The following is a 20,611-nucleotide window of genomic DNA, read 5'->3' on the forward strand; positions in this document are numbered from 1 at the left end:
GCATAGTGGTCACGTCAGGATTTTTTTTGTTTGTTTGTTTGTTTTCATGGAGTCTCGCTCAGTCACCAGGCTGGAGTACAGTGGCGCGATCTCAGCTCACTGCAACCTTCCTGGTTCAAGCGATTCTCCTGCCTCAGCCTCCAGAGTAGCTGGGATTATAGGCACACCACCACGTCCAGCTAATTTTTGAATTTTTAGTAGAGACGGGGTTTCACCATGTTGGCCAGGATGGTCTCAATCTCTTGACCTTGTGATCCGCCCACCTCGGCCTCCCAAAGTGCTGGGATTACAGGCGTGAGCCACTGCGCCTGGCCCAGGGCTTTTAATTCATCATCCAAATGACATACATTGTACTAATTAAGTAATTTCTCATCATGCAACTCCCTCTCCCACTCCCTTCAATAAAAAAAATTATTGAGTAGCTATTATGTACCTGAAGTAGAGAATAAATATTGCAGTGCAATGGTTTCTGTCTTCCCTAAGCTTACGAATGATTGGTAATTACAAGTGGCTCCAGTGGGCCACTACCGATACCAAAGAAGCACATAACCTAATTTGGGAAGGGGAGGTATATCAGGAAATGCTCCCTTGAGATGATGATGTTGAAACTAAAATGTAAAGGACATGCAGAAGTTGGCCATGTAAATGAGGTTGTGAAGGAGGGGCTGGGAGAAGGTGGGTGGCAAAGGAAAAACATTCCAGCACAGAGAAGAATATGAACTAGGAGGGAGGAGAGAGAGCCTGGTCACTGATGTTGAGTTAAGAGCAGCAGTGAAGTGGCCTTACCCCTAGTGTTTGGGTCCATACTGGATTAAGCTCTGGGAAACCTGGTGAGTTAACTCGTGCTGCACAAAGACGGGAAAGAATGCGAATGGGAGAATAGTGAGCAATGTTGGACAAGCTGTGGCAGGCGTGCATTCAGGACTGTGACGGTGACAACAGAGACTGGGATGCCTGCCTTTGGCTGATTGGTGGTGGGGGGACTGTGGAATCCAGTTAATTAGTAAAGCACTTGCCTGATTCTTCCTACTCAGTCCATCAGAGATAGAGCTGAAGTCTTTGTCTGTTGATCCAGAGTAAGCCAGCACGACAGGATGAGGATCTTCTGACGGATTATTTCAGAGTGTACAGGAGATGGAGAAGGCTGAGTGACGAGAGAGGAGCAAGAACAATGTTTGAGTATCAGAGGATCTGGAAAATAGGCTGAGAGCTTCAAATGTAGATCAAAGTTAAAATCCCCGGAACCGCTGGGAGGAGCCCCAGAGGCACAAACGGACTCAGATTGGGCAAAAGAGGTGGGAAAGACATGTGCAAACCCAGAAGGCACTTTTTGCCGGGATATCCCCACACAGTATCCTAATGTGATACAATGTGAAATACGAGGTTACAGAAAATGAGCCTCATAACTTTTGAAACTTTGAAGCCAAGTCGACAGTCCTTTTTGTTTGGTGACAGAGACAATACAAGCATCACATACTTTCCATCAAGTTAGAAATTTAAAACAAAGCAAAACAAAAAAGCTGTAAGGTGTTTTTGTTTTTGTTTTTTTGAGACAGACTTTCACCTACTCTGTTGCTCTGTTGCCCAGGCTGGAGTGCAGTGATGTGATCTCAGCTCACTGCAACCTCTGCCTCCTGGGTTCAAGTGATTCTCCCGCCTCAGCTTCCTGAGTAGCTGGGATTACAGACACCCGCCACCACACCAAGCTCATTTTTGTATTTTTAGTAGAGACAGGGTTTCACCATGTTGGCCAGGCTGGTCTCAAACTCCTGACCTCAGGTGATCCGCCCACCTCAGCCTCCCAAAGTGCTGGGATTACAGGCATGAGCCACCACACCTGGCCTGTAAGGTCTTTGTAATGGAGAAAATGACAGACAGACATCAGTATGTGCTTGATTGTTTCATAATTTTGTTCTGCTACCCAGCTTCCAGTGGGAGGAAAGCTTTAGTTCATTCTCCCTAATTGTAAAGGGAATCTCCCTCTAGCAGCAAAACAAGAATTCCTAAGGCCCTTTGCTGGTCCCAGCTCTGGGGTTTCTGAGTCTGTGAAAATGCCATGAACATCACATCGGTCCCTCCTCTCTCCCTGTGTCTATCTTGGGTGTTTCTCAGGATTAAACATGAAATGGATGCTCAAGAGAGAGCATTAATCCGTTTTTACCACTCTGCTGTTTGAATCTTCAAGTAAAAGATAAATTCTAGTTCCCTATATCTGATATTATTTTGTATAATTTGTATAATTACCTCTTTATTATATCATGGTGTGAAATACTGAGTAGCGACTGACCATCAGGGAATTTGTGAAATGTTGCAAATTGCTGACCCATCCTTCACAGAAAGCAACGATCATAGTAAAGGGAGGTTGAGGCCAGGCATTGTGGCTCACGCCTATAATCCCAGCACTTTGGGAGGTCGAGGTGGAAGGATCACTTGAGGCTGAGAGTTCGAGACTATCTTGGGAACATAGGGAGATTCCCATCTCTACCAAAAGAAAAAAAATTCTTTTTTAAATTAGCTAGCTACTTTGGAGGCTGGCTGAGGTGGGAGGATGGCTCGAACCCAGGAGTTTAAAGCTGCAGTGAGCTGTGGTAGGCCATTGCACTCCAACACTCCACCCTGGGCCACAAAGCAAGACCTTGCCTAAGAGAGAGACAGACACACGCACACACACACAGACACAGATTGTATGAGGTAGTGGTTAAAGGTATGGAATCTACTTGGGTTGGAGCCTTCGCTCTGACACCAGCTTCTGATCCTCCACCAGTTACTTAACCTCAGTGAGTCCCCTCTGTGAAATGGCATCATCCCAGTAACTACCTCCAAGGATTGTCCTGAGGATTAAATGGGTTAATATTTGCAAAGTGCTTAGAATGGTGCCTGACACATGGTAAGCCCCTCATAAGTGTCAAGTAAATTAAATAAAGCCATTATTTGAAACTGCCTATCCCCAGAATGTTTACAGACAGAAAAGTTAGAGTCTTTCTGCACAGAGTCCAGTAACACCGTAACAGTGTATCCGAAAGCATTTTTCAAGTGCAAACTAAAGAAATATCCAAACTGTTACTTGCTTTTATCCTGATTTCTCTTAGTCTAGAGTAGTGCATTTTAAAGTCTAGCTTGCATCAGAATCACCTGGAGGGCTTGGTAGAACACAAATTTCCAGGCCCCACTCTCCCACTCTTACAGTTTCTAACTCTGACTCAGTAGGTCTGGGATGAGACCTGAGAATTTATATTTCTAGTAAGTTCCCTGGTGATACTGATGCTGCTGGTTCAGAGACCACACTTTGAACCACTGGTTTAGAGAGAGTTGATTCAGGTTTCAACTTGTGGATGCATGCATTTACACAGATACTGAGGACGGGAACTCCCATTCATTGAGTACTTACTGTATTCCCAGTACAGTGGCAGGTGTTTTACATTAATTGTCTTCTAAAATTCTGACACCTTTCTAATGACATAGGTGATTGTATCTATTTTATAGGTGATTAAGACTGAGAGAGAAAATACGCTACCTGAAACCAGAAAGTAGCATTCCAGTCCAGGGACATCTGACTCAAAAGTCCTATTACTACTTCATTATTCTATATTAGGTCAAAGAAGAATCAATTAATTGTTACCATTGATGATTACCTAATCCACAGTAGTCTGGAACTGCCTGGACAAATTAGCCAGCTGTGGACACAATTTAGTAGTTTTGGTGTGAAAGACAAGAAAGCCCGTGTTTCATTAGCTATTGCTGTACGATAGCACACCAGAATTTATTTAAAAAATTTTTTTTTTGAAACAGTCTCTCTCTGTCACACAGGCAGAGATATGATCATGGCATACTGCACCCTCGACCTCCCAGGCTCGGACGCTCTTCCCATCTCAACCTTCTGAGTAGCAGCTAATTAAAATATATATATATATATTTGTAGAGATGAGGTCTCCCTATGTTGCCCACGCTACTGTCGAACTCCTGACCTCAAGTGATCCTCCCACTTCAGCCTCTCAAACTGCTGGGATTACAAGTCTGAGCCGTGGCCAACCACGCCACAACTTAAGAAAACAATGTAGTATTCTCATGATGCTGCTGGTCTTGCCTGAGCTGACTCATGTGGCAGGAGTCAAGGGCTACAACAGGCTAGGACTGGCTGATTGGCCAGGGCTACAACAGGCTAGGACTGGCAGGGTGGCCTCACTTGCATGGGTGGGGCCTCAGTTGGGAAGGCTGGACTGGCTAATGCTGATACAGGGTGGCCTCACTTGCGTGGGTGGGGCCTCAGCTGGGAAGGCTGGAGCAAATGGCTGGGCAGCTAGGCCTCTCTCCCCTTGTGGTCTCTCATCCCGGACTTCTATATGAGAATAGAAACCGTTGAAGATGTCAGAAGTGAGAACTTGGGGGCTGAGACTCAGAAGTCCCACAAGATCATGCCACATTCTGTCTGTCAAAGGAAGTCATGGGACCACTCAGACAAAGAGTGAGGAAGGAGACTCCTGCTCCAGATGAGAGAAGCTGGAAATAATCTGTGGTCATTTAAAGTCCATTAGAACCCCCAAACAGTACTGTGTCTTTGATACCTAGCTTCTCATGTATTTGCAACTTGTTCGCAGTTTTAGTTGTCTTGGATTTTATTCGGGTAAAGACCATCCTGTAATATGTTCTTAAGGCTGTTAGAAGAGTCACATTATCAGTAAGCACTGGGAAAGGACAGTGATGAAATCAAGTTCTCATCTAACTGATAAATCTTGACTTCTGAGACAGGACCAGGGCTCTAGGGATTTAATATTCTCTTTGCAGGTTTAAAGATCCACAGCAGTGTAGAAGGTGTAGAAGGTTTTAATGAACTATTTTTTTTTGTTTTGTTTTTCTGAGACAGAGTCGTGCTCTGTCACCCAGGCTGGAGTGCAGTGGTGTGATCAAAGCTCACTGCAGCCTTGAACTCCTGGGCTCAAGTGATCCTCCTGCCTCATCCTCGTGAGTAGCTGGGACTACAAGCATGTGCCACCATGCCCAGCTAATTTTTTATTTTTATTTTTTGTAGAGAGGAAGTTCAAGACCATCCTGGGCAACATAGCGAGACTCTCTATGTTGCCCAGGATGTCTTGAACTCCTAGTCTTAAGTGATCCTCATGCCTCAGCCTCCCAAAGTGAGCCACTGCACCCAACCTCTGAACTACTTTGAAAATGTTCATAATGATTTGCTTTGGATTTGCAAGAATTCACAGTAATAGGAAATTACAAAGAGTAAAAACACACTTGGAGATCAGGTTAGAAATGTTTGTTCAAAACTCTGGAATAGGAAACTGGGTAAATTCATATTTAATATGGTATAATAGAATTGGAAAAATGTTATAATGCTGCACATCTCAAAGTAATATATTTTTAACAAGATAGTATCCATCTGGGTACCAGCAGGAATAGATGGCCCATCTAATTAAGACAATTTGAGGAAGGTCTAATAAGGTGAACCATTTTATTTATTTATTTATTATTTATTTATTTTTGAGATGGAGTCTCGCTCTGTTGTCCAGGCTGGAGTGCAGTGGCACAATCTCAGCTCACTGCAATCTCTGCTTCCCGGGTTCAAGCAATTCTCCTGCCTCAGCCTCCCGAGTAGCTGGATTACAGGGGCACACCACCACGCCTGGCTAATTTTTTTATTTTTCGTAGAGACAGGGTTTCGCCATGTTGGCCAGGCTGGTCTCGAACTCCTGACCTCAGGTGATCTGCCCGCCGTGACCTCCCAAATGGCTGGAATTACAGGCATGAGCCACCGTGCCCGGCCCATTTTATTAAATCAAGGCAGCATGAGGAAGACTGCAAGGAATGTGGTAGCATCCCAGAAGTTACCACCTTAAGCCTGAAAGGAAAAGTAAGAGAGAAGTTTTCAAAAACTTGGAGGAAATTGTCGAAAAGAAAGGATCACTTCTAGAGGGGCTTTTGGTCAAGGAATGGCCAAGTTCATGCTGACGCTAAACAAAAGGAAATGTAGGAACAAACACACTGCCCTCACTCTCATTCTCCTTCCCAGCATCCACTGGGACTTTCTGTTGGCTGAAACTAACAGGAAGTCAGCGGCCAGAAGAGACTCAATGCTGTCCGTAAAGTCGCTGTGCTGTCGCAGAGAACAGGGTGGAGGAAGGTAAAGCCTGGCTCTGGAGGGCACATGGAAGACACCTTGCAGAAAGACATTCTGTTAGAAGGTTATGTTGAAGCACCAAGACAATATATCACTCTTCCCAAAGTGATATGGGACCATGACACGTTTTGAAAGTAGATGAAATCTCAGTACACTGCTTTTAAACCTCTCACCCTCTTAGAGGGAATGAAAGGACTGGGATTTGGAAATAGAAAACAGAAGAAATTTTGAAACACAGGAGTTCCCTGTGAGGAACGGGGGGGCATCAATCCCTCAACCCAAGCCTGGGCAATAGTTGGAAGGCCCGCCAAAGGGAGGCCTGTGTGCCCCGTGCAGTTTGGGGGACACAGTGGGCATGTGCCTCGCTTGTGGAAATCTAAAGTGAAAAAAATGTGCTGACTAGCTGACTTCACAGTGGGATGTAGAATAGGTGGCTGCCCTGAGCAGCCTGCACCCTGGAAAAATTGTCAGAGTAGTAGACAGGCTGATCTGGGCCATGTGTGAGAAAGGCCATGTGCATTTTTCTTAGATCTCATCCAAGAGGCCTGACTTAGAGAGAACACAATGCAGATCTCAGCAGAAAGAAGTGAGAGGCAGAGCCAGCTTCCCAAGGGCTGGGAAATGAGGAATAGAAATGCATTCCAGTTGTCTAGGGCCCCAGGGGAGATGGAAGATAGGAGCTCCGACAGATCCACAGGTGACCCATGAGACAAAGTGTCAGTGTAAACACCTGTGAAGAACAGACAGTCTAATATTTGCAGACTCCAGAAAGTAACAGCAAAGTGCTAAGTTTTCTACTCTTCTTACCTCATATTGCTTCCTTGTGCAGCAACCCAGGTGGGTCAAGAATCTACAACTAGAAAGATAAATGAGGGATAGAAGGAAGAGGTGGAGAAAGAATGAAAGGGAGAGAGACTGCATCCCCTTCCACCAGCAGCCAGACTAGCTGGGGCAGGGGAGAGGCTGAACCCTCTCTGAGATTGCAGTTTTGACTATGACATGGGGTTGAACATTTTGATTATGAAATTGAGGCTCCATATTGTGAATTGAAATGCCTGGGGAGTTATGTTAACTAAGAGTATCTAGAAAAAATCATGGGGATTGCTTGAGTTTTTACCTAGGATCAGGGCAAGAATTAGCCCCAGGCACGACCCTGCAATTGCGCCTTATAAGTACTGCTTGTTCTGCTTATCTGTGTATACCCTATTAGAGAAAATAGGTTACTGCTTCCTCCACGATAAGGATGGTGGTCTTTGTCCCTTTTTGCGTTCTACACATTCTTCCATGCCAGGTATTTGCTTCTTTTTAAATGCTTCTGTTAGAAAGTTGAGTTGAAGCACCAAGACAATGTATCACCCTTCCCAAAGTGACCTGTGAGACCATAATATCACAACATTTTCAAAGAAGTAGATGAAATCTCATGATGCTGCTTTTACCTCTCTCACCATCTTAGACGGAATTCCTCCTTGAAAACCTGCTTGATTTTGACTATCTGAGGCTGTCAGATGTTAGATGGAGAGTCATTGAGGGAAAGAGCAAACAGTGTGGTTTTGCTTATGTTCCTATCACCTACGGATATCGGGTATCTCTGGAACGGAAACATTTTGGTTGTGTGAACCAAAATCAAGTGATTTAATGGTAAATCACTGGATAGGAAAGTGTGTCAATGTCAGTGAATATTAAAAACCAATATGTCCAGGGCCAAGTTTTGTGGCATTATTTTAAGCACGTTATACAAAGGGGAAAAAACAACCTTTACTCTTTGAAACAGCAAGAACATACTCTTAGAACTTTCCAATTATTAGTACTGTTTTTTTTTTTGTAGACAAATTTAAAGTATGTGAAACTTTCTTTCTGGTATTTAATTGAGATTAATTTGTAAGTTCGAAATTTTGGTACTCATCCATTGTTTTAGTTTTGGATATTTGCAGACTTTCTCCCATTTTATATTCATGTATGTGTCAGGCACCAAGATGGTACAAGAATTTGTTTTTGTTGCTAAAGAAGCAAGTAAACATGTTAACATTTAATCTTCCAGTAATGGAATTGGAAACAAAAATCTCAGCAACTTACAATGCTGTTCAGAGATATTTTTCCGCTGCCTGTTGTGAGAAGTTAGGGTATGTAAAATAAATGATGTATGGAGCTGTAGGAATGCGACTTTTCCAGACTACCTTATGTCTAAGGAACATTAAACATAGGGTTCTCGTTTAGCAAATAAATAACCATTCATTTCAATGGCTGCATAGTCTGGACTTTCGTGCATATTTTTGCAAAGATAAGGAGAGGCCATTAGGGATTTAATATAAAATAAATCGCCAAGGGGTCTTCTTGTAGTCCTAGTCTTTCTGCCACATGGTGTGTTACTAATGTGCATAAATGGGCTTAAATGAATTTGTTATCTGTATTACATTTGCAGTATGTATATATTTATATATTATTTTTTAATTGTGTTTAAAAATAAAACATTAAATACATCATTTTGGAGAGTTGAGAACGTAAAATACGTAAATCAATCAGCTTCAATTAGTATTAAAAATGTCAGTATATTAGATTTGCCTGTGGGTGTATTTACCCCACAGAGTTTAATATATTTTAGTTTTGTCCTCTACGAGGTAGCCATATGGTTAATTTGTCACCTTATAAGAATACATTGCTACAATCCAAGCTCCATTAATGACATAACACTTGTGTGTCATTGAAAGAGTCTGTATCTTGGTTGTTTTATTGATGCCCTAGGTCAGATTCTGAACATTGTCTGTACGCAGCACTGATGACTTTGACTCACCAAGGAGATTTGCTGCTTTACTTCCTTCTCAAGTTACTCTTACCACATTTACTGTTATAGAAAATGGCGGAGAATGCTCTGTATTGTATGAAATGATTTAATAATACTTATTACTATATCTGCAAGGGAGTTGCCATCAGAATTTACCTTTAGACTTTTTTTTAACAATAAATGGAAATTAATAAATTATAACTTGGTAAGATTTAAGAGATAGGTATGTTCTTTTTTAGATTAGATTCCAGAATGATTCCAGATGGTTTTGGTAATATATTTGAAATATATTTGCTCATTTCAAAAAAAAGACACAGTAGAAATAGTTCTTATTAAAGAAGTCATTTTTAAAAATTAGAGATGCCAATTAATTTTGTATTACTTTTCATTAATAATATGCTAAGGGATGTTGAATTGTTGTACTCATGCCAAATTTTCTAGATCTATTTTGCATTCCAAACATAGACTACGCTATAAATGTATTCTTCTAATATTCTTTACTGCTAATCAATTTCACTTGAGGCTATCGTTTTCAAAGAGAGAAAAAACTTTTTAAATTGCATGCAGTGAATATTTTCTTTTCAAGCAGTCCTAATGCAATACTGTCATGTGTAGAAACATCATTCAATTAAAATATTTGTTAGATAACTACTAGACCTTGGTTAATAGCTTTTACTCATATTTAGTTCTGACACAAATGAAGTCATTGTTTTATAATTTAAAACAAGGAGAGGGCAGGTGGTGAGCATGTGTGTGTAACCTTTGCATTTGACTGGTAAGGAAAACACTGCTTATTTAGACTTCTCTAAATTTGACCAATTTATCATTTGGGGGTTGTTATTCTCACTTTTATCACTGCTTTACTGAAGATGTTTATGGAGCATGGGCTTTAACAGCAGGAGGTGTTTTTTGAAAAATGTTAAGTATAAAATATATCTTATAATTTATTCAGATGTTATTCAGTGTTTGTTTCCACTCTACGACAGCATATGCATACAATTCAACATTTACGTGTAATCTTACGTAGATGAAAATTGCCCTTGCTTCTCTATCCATCCAGGTGAACAGAGGCATGAGGCTCGCTGCAGAGGTGAATTCTATATCCAGAGGAGTAGGGTGCAATGTTTTCGTTTTCTAAAGGAAATGACAAAATCAAAAAATCCAAAAGTTGTTTCACCTCACAGAGGTTAGCAATCCATTGTCAAAACACAAAACAGCACTTTGGGCTGACAATTAAAGGTGAACAAGAAAAGTTGGGAAATTAATCTGGATCTTTTGAATTTCAGTTATTGCCCATAAAAAATTAAAAAACCTCATTTACATTTTGCTTTGCTGTTTCCAAATAAATTCTCCATCATGTCTCTAATAGAAAGCGAGAGGGCTGAGATTTTCATCCGGGGTCTTTGGTCTCTTGGCCACTGCTGCTGCCCATTCCAGATGGGTATTTGCCACCTAGGGGACATTTTTAGAAAACAGGCGTTTCAGCAGTGGGTCTCATAGCCTCTTTTCCTATCACCTATGGATAGGTGGTCTAAATCTCTTTTGTGGTCACTAAACTCTTTCTAATAAAAAATATTTTGTTCCTGTCATATTTGAGTGTCAATAAACTATAAACCATACCAAACAAGTCAGTATTAACTGCGACACAATTTCTACTAAACAAAACAGAGTTTTATGGTATCTATAAAGATATCTACAGTGATCACACAGTTCTTTTGTTTGCCTTCTTGTTGGAGCAGAAATGTTATTGCCCTGACCACCCTGGCTTAATATACTCATGGATCAAAGTTCTTTCATGTTCTCATAACCACATGCTCTTTCTCTGGACCCAACATGATGTAACAGGGCACCTCTTATGTTTAACTTAGGACAAATGATCCTGCCTCTTTCCTCCACCATGCACACATTCCGAACCTCATATTCTTCCTTGTTCAATATTAAATTAAGGCTCTGTCGTAATAATGTGCATGCTCAATGTGAAAAATAAATTTTACGTATTGATCAAGATTTGGCATTGCTATGGATTGCTCATGGTACATTCATTGGAAAATCACTGATTTTTTTTTTTTTTTTTTTTCTGAGATGGAGTCTCGCTCTTGTTGCCCAGGCTGGAGTGCAGTGGTGCCATCTCGGCTCACTGCAACCTCCACCTCCTGCATTCAGGCAATTCTCCTGCCTCAGCCTCTGGAGTAGCTGGGATTATAGGCATGTACCACCATGCCCGACTAATTTTTGTATTTTTAGTAGAGACGGGATTTCATCATGTTGACCAGGCTGGTCTTGAACTCCTGACCTCAGGTGATTCACCCACCTCCGCCTCCCGAAGTGCTGGGATTACAGGTGTGAGCCACCGTGTTTGGCTGAAAATCACTGATCTTAAATTTTGATTGCATTGTCCCACATAAGAAGCCTGCCATGGTGACCTGGACTGGCTTAAGTGTAATTCTCCAAAAAGATCTTTTCCAAAGTTAGCAGTAGGCAGGGCCATAACGTGGATCCCTTTTCCTCAAAGCCTCCTCTCCTGATCTTGGTCATTGGCATCTTATTATTTCCAGGATGCAGAGGAGTCATGGGAAGTCAAATCCAAAAAGAGATTCTGCACCAACTCACACCATTTAGTATAAGACCCTTCTCCTCCTAGATCTGCAGCCTGGTTGCGTGCATAAGGACTCTCTACTAATAGAGAAGATGGGGAGGCTTGTGGGTTGCATGGCCCTTTAAGGTGCTCTGGTGTTGGCCTTTGAGAATATGCCACTGCTTAATTTGGAGCATTTTTTTTTTTCCATGGCAATCACTTAAAAAATGGCTTTAGAAATACTTGATTGTTCATCCGTGTTCATAGCAACGCTATTCACAATAACCAAGGAAGCAACTCAAGTCTCCATTAACAGATGAACAGTTAAACAAATGTTGTATAAACATACCATGGGAGAGTATTGAGCCTTAAATAGGAAGGAAATTCTAACACGCGCTAGAACATGGATGAACCTTGAGGACATGAGGCTAAGTAAAGTAAGCCAGACACAAAAAGGCAAATACTGTATGATTTCACTTACTGAGGTACCTAAATTAGTCAAATTCGTAAAGACAGAAACTAGTATGGTAGTTGCCAGGTGCTGGGTGGAGAAAGAAATGGCGAGATGTTGTTTAATGGATATTGAGTTTCATTTTACAAGATGAAAACATTCTAAACACTGGCGGCCCAGCAATGTGAATATACTTAGTATTTCTGAACTATATACCTACAAATGGTTAAGATGGTAAATTTTATGTTTTATGTTTTTTTATCTACAATTAAGAATAAGAAATTTTTAAAATAGAGTTGTTATATTGAAGCTCATGAAATTCAGTTCCATGTTGCTTTAATCATGGGAAAGGGGAGAAAAGGAATTTCCTTCTGAAAGTGCTTCTCATGCTATGTGTTTATCATATGGGTGAAATATGTAAAAACAAACGGCAAGATTTGAACTAAAAAAGTGAACTCCAATAAAAAGCGCAGCTAAAGAGTGTCTGCTCTTAGGAAGGAGGAGGGTGGTTGCCAGGCAACACCCATTCCAACTCCCCTTCAGACCCTGCCTGTGTGTTTATGAATATATCAGGACTTTTATTTAAAACACCGGATGGATACATCACCTCTTTCCCCTGTCTACCATTCCAGAAACATAGCACCAGAACTATTGCTGCTTTTCAGTTGGCAATGGCTAGGCCCCTTGTGATCCTGTGTACTTGGTTGTGGGGGCAGGAAGGGGGGCGGGGCTCAAGGTCTATGAAAAAGACAAGTTAAAAAACTGTTGACATTTGCAAAGAAAACCACATTTCACCTATATAAACCATAAAGTAGAACTATTAAACAAAGGAAGAAGACAGTTTGGTGAATGTAACTTCTAAATTTTCAGACTTTTGGGAAACAATTTTTAAAACCATAACTATTTAGTTTTTCTTTCTCTTGAATAACAATAAATAAGTATATAATTATATTCTCTGGTGAAATATGCACGTTACCAAGAAAAGAAAACCAACCAACAAAAAACAAAACAAAGCAAAAACAGCTGAACTCACCGTTGACTATCACCTCAATTTCAAACCAGAAGTAATTGCCAGTTTGGTGTATCCCTTTTCAGTTCTTTTTCTGTGCATTTTCATGTATTTATATCTATGGAAATGTATTGTTTTCAATTATATAGAATGTAAAAGAGAAACTATAACTAATGAAATATATTCTTTCTGGCCTGATAATTCCTATTGCTATTTTTAAACTAAAAATAATACATATATAAAGTTAGAAAATTTTAACAGTACACAGTGATCAAAATGTAAAGTAAACCCTTTTTTCTCCCCAATTCCTCTCCCAATAGTAACACTGTTAAATGCTTGTGTGTATGTGTGTGTATGTGTGAGTGTGTGATTTCATTTTGGAAACAATCTCAGTAAATGGGTGTATTGGTCAGGGTTCTTCAGAGAGACAGAACCAACAGTGTGTACATTAATTTTGAGCTGAGAGCTGGCAGGATCAAGATCCAGGAAGAACGAATGTTTCAGTTTGCGTCCTAAGGCCGGAAAAGACTGATGTTCTGCAGGAGGGGCTCCCTCTTCCTCAGTCTTCTTGTTCTGTTTGGGTCTTCAGTTGATTGGATAGGACCCACCCACATTGGGGAGAGTGGTCGGCTTTACTCGGTCTGCTGATTCCAATGTTAATCTCATCCAGAAACACCATCAGAGACATACCTAGAATGTAATGTTTGGCCAGATGTCCGGACCTCACATGTGGCAGTCAACTTGACACATTCAAAATTAACTATCACAATTAGGAAATGCATAAATGCCAGCCGTAAGGAGGCATTCTTTCAGTCTACCCATTTTATAGTAAAACAGGTTGTGCGAGTAGCAGAAAGTGCATGCCAGACACTTATGACACCAATCAGGAGAAGAAGTGGTGGGGGTCGGAGGCCATGCCAAAATGAGGATCTTGATGATTCAAGTTCTTTTACAGAATCCTCTCAGATTTCTGCTTTCTCACCATGCATGTTTCTTTGCCTGTCCTTACTGAAGCATGAGTGTCTCAGGAGAAGAAGCATGTGTGCTGCTTCTGTGCACAGGGGTAATGATCATAGCGAGGCTTTATTTTATCAGCGCTTGTCATTTAATGATATTGTCATTGAACCAGTTGGTTGCATGGCCCCTTCTACAGTTCCTCTTCTTGCTTATTTAAAAAATTCCTTTGGAGCTAGCAAGATTTGGATCTCAGGTTGCTATTAGAAGAGTGCTGTGCATTCTTAATCAATTCACCTGGCAACATTTTATGAGTGATCATATATCTTTTGTAAAGAAAAGCATTTTGTTTGCCCAAATTATACACAAACTTGATTTAAACATTAAAGCCTGGGTTAGACTTTGAAATGAGGCACCTGTGAAGTGAGTGATTGGAACAGTCAATCAGTTCCCTTGATTTATCAGATTCTGCAGTTGTTTTGCGGTAGTCTTATAGTCCCAATATCTACCTGTTTGAGTCTTGTTCTCTCAGAAATTTTCTCAATATGAAAAGTCAATATCCTGGCCATTTGTTTAAAAAGTTATATGCGATTTTTATGTGCACTGGGGCTTTGAATTAATGGGATGTACTAACCACCAGGTATAGAAGGTGGACTACATGATTCATTAAAAGTACCATATTCAGATCCTGTCAATAAAATTCTGCATTTTTACAGTGAACAAAATATTTGCATTTATCTCCCCTTCCTTCCTCTGCCCCTTTCTGTGCCCCCTCTTTCCCCTTTTAGACTCATGTACAAGAACCCATAAGGCAGAGATAACATGGTCACATCACTTTGGGGAGAACGTGCTCCTGCAGGGGCTTTAGTAACTCAAAATCAGGTTGAATCACAAACCAAGACAAGTTGAATTGTGAACTGTCTCTGGGCTAGGGCTGTTTCAAGATCCAATGGGGTCTGCTAAGATGGGATTCACACAATGACATTGGAGGAATCAGAAATAAGACCCTTCTCAAAGGCAGGGGTCTGGGTCTAGTGCCTGACTCCTCTCAGTGTTTGTCTGGATCTCCACAGTTTGGTGACCATAGTTACGGTGCTTTGACAGTGTGATGTCTTCGAAGCCCAGCGTTATCTAGAAGTAGGCAGATCTGTTCTTTGGACACATGTGTGCCAGAGATACTGATAGAGTATGATACTGAGAGACCTAACTAGAGTAATAGTTCATTCTTATTCATTCTGGAGATTGGCCAAAGCTTCCTCTCAGCATCCAACAGCTGGAACCCAGTCACCCTGGCCAGCGTCGTTCAATTAGGCCCCCATTCCCAGGTAAGGCCTGTCTGTTGTCTCAGCTCTGACCATATGTTAGAGCAGCGGGAGTCCAGTAACTTCTCTTGCCTTCCTTCGTGGCAGGCAGAAGAGCATCGGAGGGTAGGTCTAGATCAACAGACTGATAATTCGAGTAATAATAATCATAATAATTGGTAGTACATATCAAATTCTGAGTATGTTCTTGACACTTTGCTTAAAACTTAATGTGATTTGTCCTATTTAATTCTTAGGGGCCACTCCATGAGGTAGTTACTTGGTATTTGCATTCCCATTATACATATATAGCAGATGACTGAGACCTGGAGAAGGTATGCAACTTTGCTCGAGGTCGGACAGCTACTAAGTGGTGGAGAAACTAAGCTTTCTTTCCAGGCATTCCCCTTCCAGGTGCTGCACTCTTTCTTTTTCTTTCTTTCTCTTTCTTTTTTTCTTTCTTTTCTTTTCTTTTCTTTTCTTTTCTTTTTTTTGAGACAGAGTCTTGCTCTGTCGCTAGGCTGGAGTGGAGTGGTGCGATCTGGGCTCACTACAACCTCCTCCACCTCCCATATTCAAGCAATTCTCTTGCCTCAGCCTCCCGAGTAGCTGAGACTACAGGTGCCCGCCACCATGCCCGGCTAATTTTTGTATTTTTAGTAGAGACAGGGTTTCACTATGTTGGCCAGGATGACCTCAATCTCTTGACCTCATGATTCACCTGCCTCAGCCTCCCAAAGTGCTGGGATTACAGGCATGAGCTACTGTGTTGGGAGGCTGGGCTCTCTGCCACGACCTTATTGCCTCTAGACACTGCCTGAGGCTGAGCCCCAGGGCCTGAGTCTGAAATCCTGGTTCTGCCATTTGCCATATCAGCATATTTATTTATTTTCTCTGAAGCACCGTATCTCATTGGTGAAAAAGATACTTAAAAACCTAGTTCATAGGATTGTTTTTAAGATTTAGTGTAGGTAAAATTCTCAGTAGTTCTTGATACATATTAAGTGCTCAATAAACAGTAACTAAGCTTATTAAAGCAGGCCGTATTAAAACAATAAAAAAAACTTGCTTGACTTCAGACAAAGCAAAGCATTGTTAAGAAACAAAGAGATATCTGTGGTTGCCCAAGCCCTTACCAGGTGAGTTCATAATGTCTTTATAGCCCATGCCTTTTTGAAAAGCAGGCCAGAAGAAATATCAGATTTGCTGAAATGCTATAGACCATGTTGTATGGAACAAAGAACCATGAAATGGGAATTAAAAGGCTGGGATTCTAGACCTAGATTTGTAATGAACTAGCTGGGTGAACATAAGATAATTGTGTAACCTCTCTGAGCCTTGTTTTTTTTTCTTTTTTCTTTTTTCTTTCTTCAAGAACAATAATGGGCAGGGTGTAGGAACAGGGCTGTAAATTAGACGTGCTGTATAGACCTCTTGAATAAAAACTTCTATGATTCTAAGTCTAAGCCAGTTCAAACTGGTGATACATAGTTGAGCAAATGATGCCCAGAGTTCCTGCTCCCTTCACAGTTATTTCTGGTCTGAATGGATCTTGGTGGAAGGTAAGAGAGTCACCCTTCTGAGCCAGCTCCAGGGTCTCTCAGTACAGTATCTGTTGCCATAAGTGACTCTAATGAGATGGCCCCTAGATAGCCATAATGGACCTTAGCTTAGCTTCATTCATTAACTTCATTCATTAACGTCGATTTCATTTTTCTTGTTAATCATTGTGGCAAATGTTTGTCAATCCTCCACCCCTTTACAGAACACATTTACAACTTTTGCTTGTAAACCTCCTCTTGGGTTAATAACGATCATGTTATCGTTCATTATTATTTATTGTTCATTGCTTGCTATGTGCAGAATTATTTACATTATTTACTTAACTCTTTGTATACATATCTCTTAGTGTTTCAAACGGTGTCCCTTTATTCTACTAATTTGCCACTTCCTCCAGTGTAAGAAGCCATAGTCAGGAAGCTCCTTCTGCACTCTGCTTTGCCTGTATATTATAATTGCAAAAGGTGTACCAAACCCCACATGGCATAACAGACTTGGATTTGGATTCCTTATACTGGCCCTTTAACTTTGGACAAATTCTTTAGCCCTAAGCATTGGTTTTGTTGCCAGTAAAATGGACTAGTAAGCCCCCAGTTTCAGGGACACCAAGGACATTAGAGAAAATGTAATTAAAATGAAGTACCTTGCTAACATGTCATGAGTACTGTACTAGCATTTGCTAGATAGCTAGCGTAATATTGCCTGAATCTAGAGAATCAGAAATGTTTACATTAAAAGACCAAAATAAAAATAAAGTTGAGAAAATACTTGCTATTATTGGCAAATATTAATATCTTTATGAAGAATCTTTACAAATTAATAAGAGCATAGTTAAATCTTTCATTTAAAAAAGAACAAAAGACTTAAATAGCTAGTAAATCTATGAGAAAATATTTATCTTTCAGTAATGGACAAAATGTACATTAAAACCATAATATGTTAGTTTTGCTGATAGAGTTATTTATTTTTTGAATAATGCAGATGAGAGTGTTGCATCCTGATGACCTGGCCTATGTCTTTCTGCCTAACCATGTCACCTGGGGGGCTTGTGGAGAAGCATCCTGCAGCCCTCCCATTCCTCTCGTTCTGTTCTCTGTGAAATTTTAGTCCTGACCTGCCTCAGTACCTTTATTAGTCCATTCTCACGCTGCTAATAAAGATATACCCAAGACTGGGAATTTATAAAGGAATGAAGTTTAATGGACTCACAGTTCCACATGGCTGGGAAGGCCTCACAATCATGGCAGAAGGCGAAGGAGCAAAGTCACGTCTTACATGGTGACAGGCAAGAGGGCATGTGCAGGGAACTCCTCTTTATAAAATCATCAGAGACTTATTTACTATCATGAGAACGGCACAGGAAAGAGCCACCCCCATGATTCAATTATCTCCCACCAGGCCCCTCCCACCACACATGGGAATTATAGCAGCTATAATTCAAAATGAGATTCGGATGGGGATACAGCCAAACCATATCAGTGACCCACTTATACTGCTCCTACCCTGGCCTCGCATAGGGCACAGGAGACACTGATGTTGCCTACTTTCTCAGACCCTCTTTGGGAAAGTGGGTGCAGTCAGTGCTGCCCCTGCAGCCTCAAATCTATCTGAGGTGTTCCCTTCCCTCCCTCCTTCTCCCTAGCCCCTGCCCTTTCTCAGGTCCTGCCAGGATCTCTCCCAAGGCCTCACTAGCCTCTCAGCTTTCTTCGTTTCCTTTCGGATTCTTTCCCCCTCCCTTAGTCAGGTGCTTCTGAATCTAGTCTGGAGACAGGATAGTCTGGCTCTTTATTCTTCCAAATCCATTGTATTCCTTGAGTCCTTTCTCTGCTATGTAATTGTGTCACCTCAGCCATGAGCAGTAGATGCCCTGTGGTCTAGCTTTGATGAAATAAAACTCAGGATGTCAGTATTATTGGTACAGTCTTATTAACTATAGTCACCATTCTGTGCATTAGGTCCACAGAACTTACTCATCTCATAGCTGAAAGTTTGTGCCCTTTGACCAACATCTCCCCATTAACTGCAACCCCTCAACCTCTGGCAGTCACTGTTCTGCTCTCTGCTGTTATGAGTTTGACTATTTTAGATTTCACATATAAGTGAGATCACACAGTATTTATCTAAAAGAATCATGTTTTAAACTTGAATTCCAAATAGTAGTAAAATGTGCTGTTCTTGACTTCAAAAAGTTTGGTCATTAACTATCTTCCATTGTCTTTGAAAGCCTCATTGGATTTCTAATCATGTTGTTTCTTGAGTGCTTATTGAATATGATGACACTCCAAATAAACTGAATGGAATTAATTCAAGAATAAAACATCATTTCTCGTTGTGTATCTCAATCTGATATTTGCCAGATGGGAAACCCAGCATCATTCTCACAGCAGGTCTCATTTATGGCAAACACCCATCCACATCCAGTGAATATGAGAAAGCACAACCTTTCTCCTTCTTATTTTTGTAAGATCTATTGTGGACTTTTTTTTTCCTTTGCTTTTCCTGCACTGATCCTAATTTAATTAAATGCAGCTTTCCTGAGAGTCAGGGTGGGAAGTGGGTTGCTACTGGTGGGTACAAAACGAATGGCAACTACATCAAATAGTACCTAGAGAGAGGGAGAGTAGCAGTTTTATCATGGCCTCCTTCTTAGATTTGAGAATACAGATGTCAGAGGTGACTGATAATATGTTCTGATGTTTTACTGGCATGAAAATTCCCCATTAACTAGTTAACTAAAGGTCATTGTGGCTAGAAGTGCTGTAGTTTTCTATAATTGATACATCACTAAATAATCTATCGATTAATTCATTATTGCAACAAACTGGGCCCTGTGCTAGGCATGACAATTTTTGGGACAGTAAGACATGGCCTCGTTCTTCAAGTTGCTCTCAGAAGGTAGCCTAGCTTTTAGAAAACCGCCTTCTAGTAAACCTGCATACTTACTTGGAGTATGAACAAAGTCAGCCTGGAGGGTTAAGAGGAAGCTTCATGGAGAAAAAGAGGGTTCCAACCCTTGGAACAAGGACTCCTTATCAGTTCCTGCATTTTATTGGCCCATCTGGAAATTCATGTTGCAACTTCCCAAGGCTTAATTAACTTAGATGTGGCCCCACCCCTACTATCTTTGCTTTTTGACCCTTGTTCATGATAAAGAGGGGTTGCACATTTATCCGAGGATCTTGTTGCATCATCCTTAGAACCAGGACCATGAGCTCCTCTAAGAAGAATCCCTTGCCCAGCCCCTCCATATCTGATGCATCATTAGGGACCACCAAGATGTTAATGAAGATTGGTACACAATCATTCCTGGTTGTCAATCACCCAGGACTTTCAGGATGTGAGAGGAGAGAGGAGAGGCCCAGGCAGGAGAATGTTAATCAATGGTGAAGCAGAAAACTCTCCTTGCTGACCGTAGCCCGGTCTCCCAGCCGTGAGCGTGTGGGGAAACTTTGTGGGGATGCTTGGTGGTATCTAATTGAAGAGTTCCTACCTTGCTCCTTGGTCGACTCCTAATGGAGGGCCTTCTAGGGAAGCTGCATGTGCCAGTACTCGTTTCTGTTTTGAATATTGCTGCTGATCCACTGAGTGCTATTTGCAAAGGAGAGGCCTCCACATTGGAGCCCCCTAGAGTAACAGCTTTTATTTAGAAAGAAGATATGATTCCCAGATGCAGTGAGAAGACCACTGGATGAGAGATTTAAAGTCTGGGAGTCGAGTCCTGGCTCCACGATCTACTAGTGCCATAAACTTCAGCAAGTCAAAGCCTCTTCAAGCCCCATTTCTTCTTTTGTAAAATGGGAATAATAGTGATTGCTATGGTTACATCAAGAGTCATGATGTTTGAAAGGTCAGTGGATA

At 41.1% G+C, this 20,611-nt stretch overlaps 1 protein-coding gene across 13 annotated transcripts in view; it reads left to right on the top strand.

The window, feature by feature from the left end:
* PRUNE2 (prune homolog 2 with BCH domain) overlaps window positions 1–20,611 on the top strand; it is a 301,009-nt gene that overhangs the window by 105,503 nt on the left and 174,895 nt on the right. The gene's annotated exons all lie outside the window — the stretch shown is intronic.

This window comes from Trachypithecus francoisi, unplaced genomic scaffold, assembly GCF_009764315.1.
Source record: "Trachypithecus francoisi isolate TF-2019V2 unplaced genomic scaffold, Tfra_2.0 Lachesis_group16, whole genome shotgun sequence".
Taxonomy (NCBI): domain Eukaryota; kingdom Metazoa; phylum Chordata; class Mammalia; order Primates; family Cercopithecidae; genus Trachypithecus; species Trachypithecus francoisi.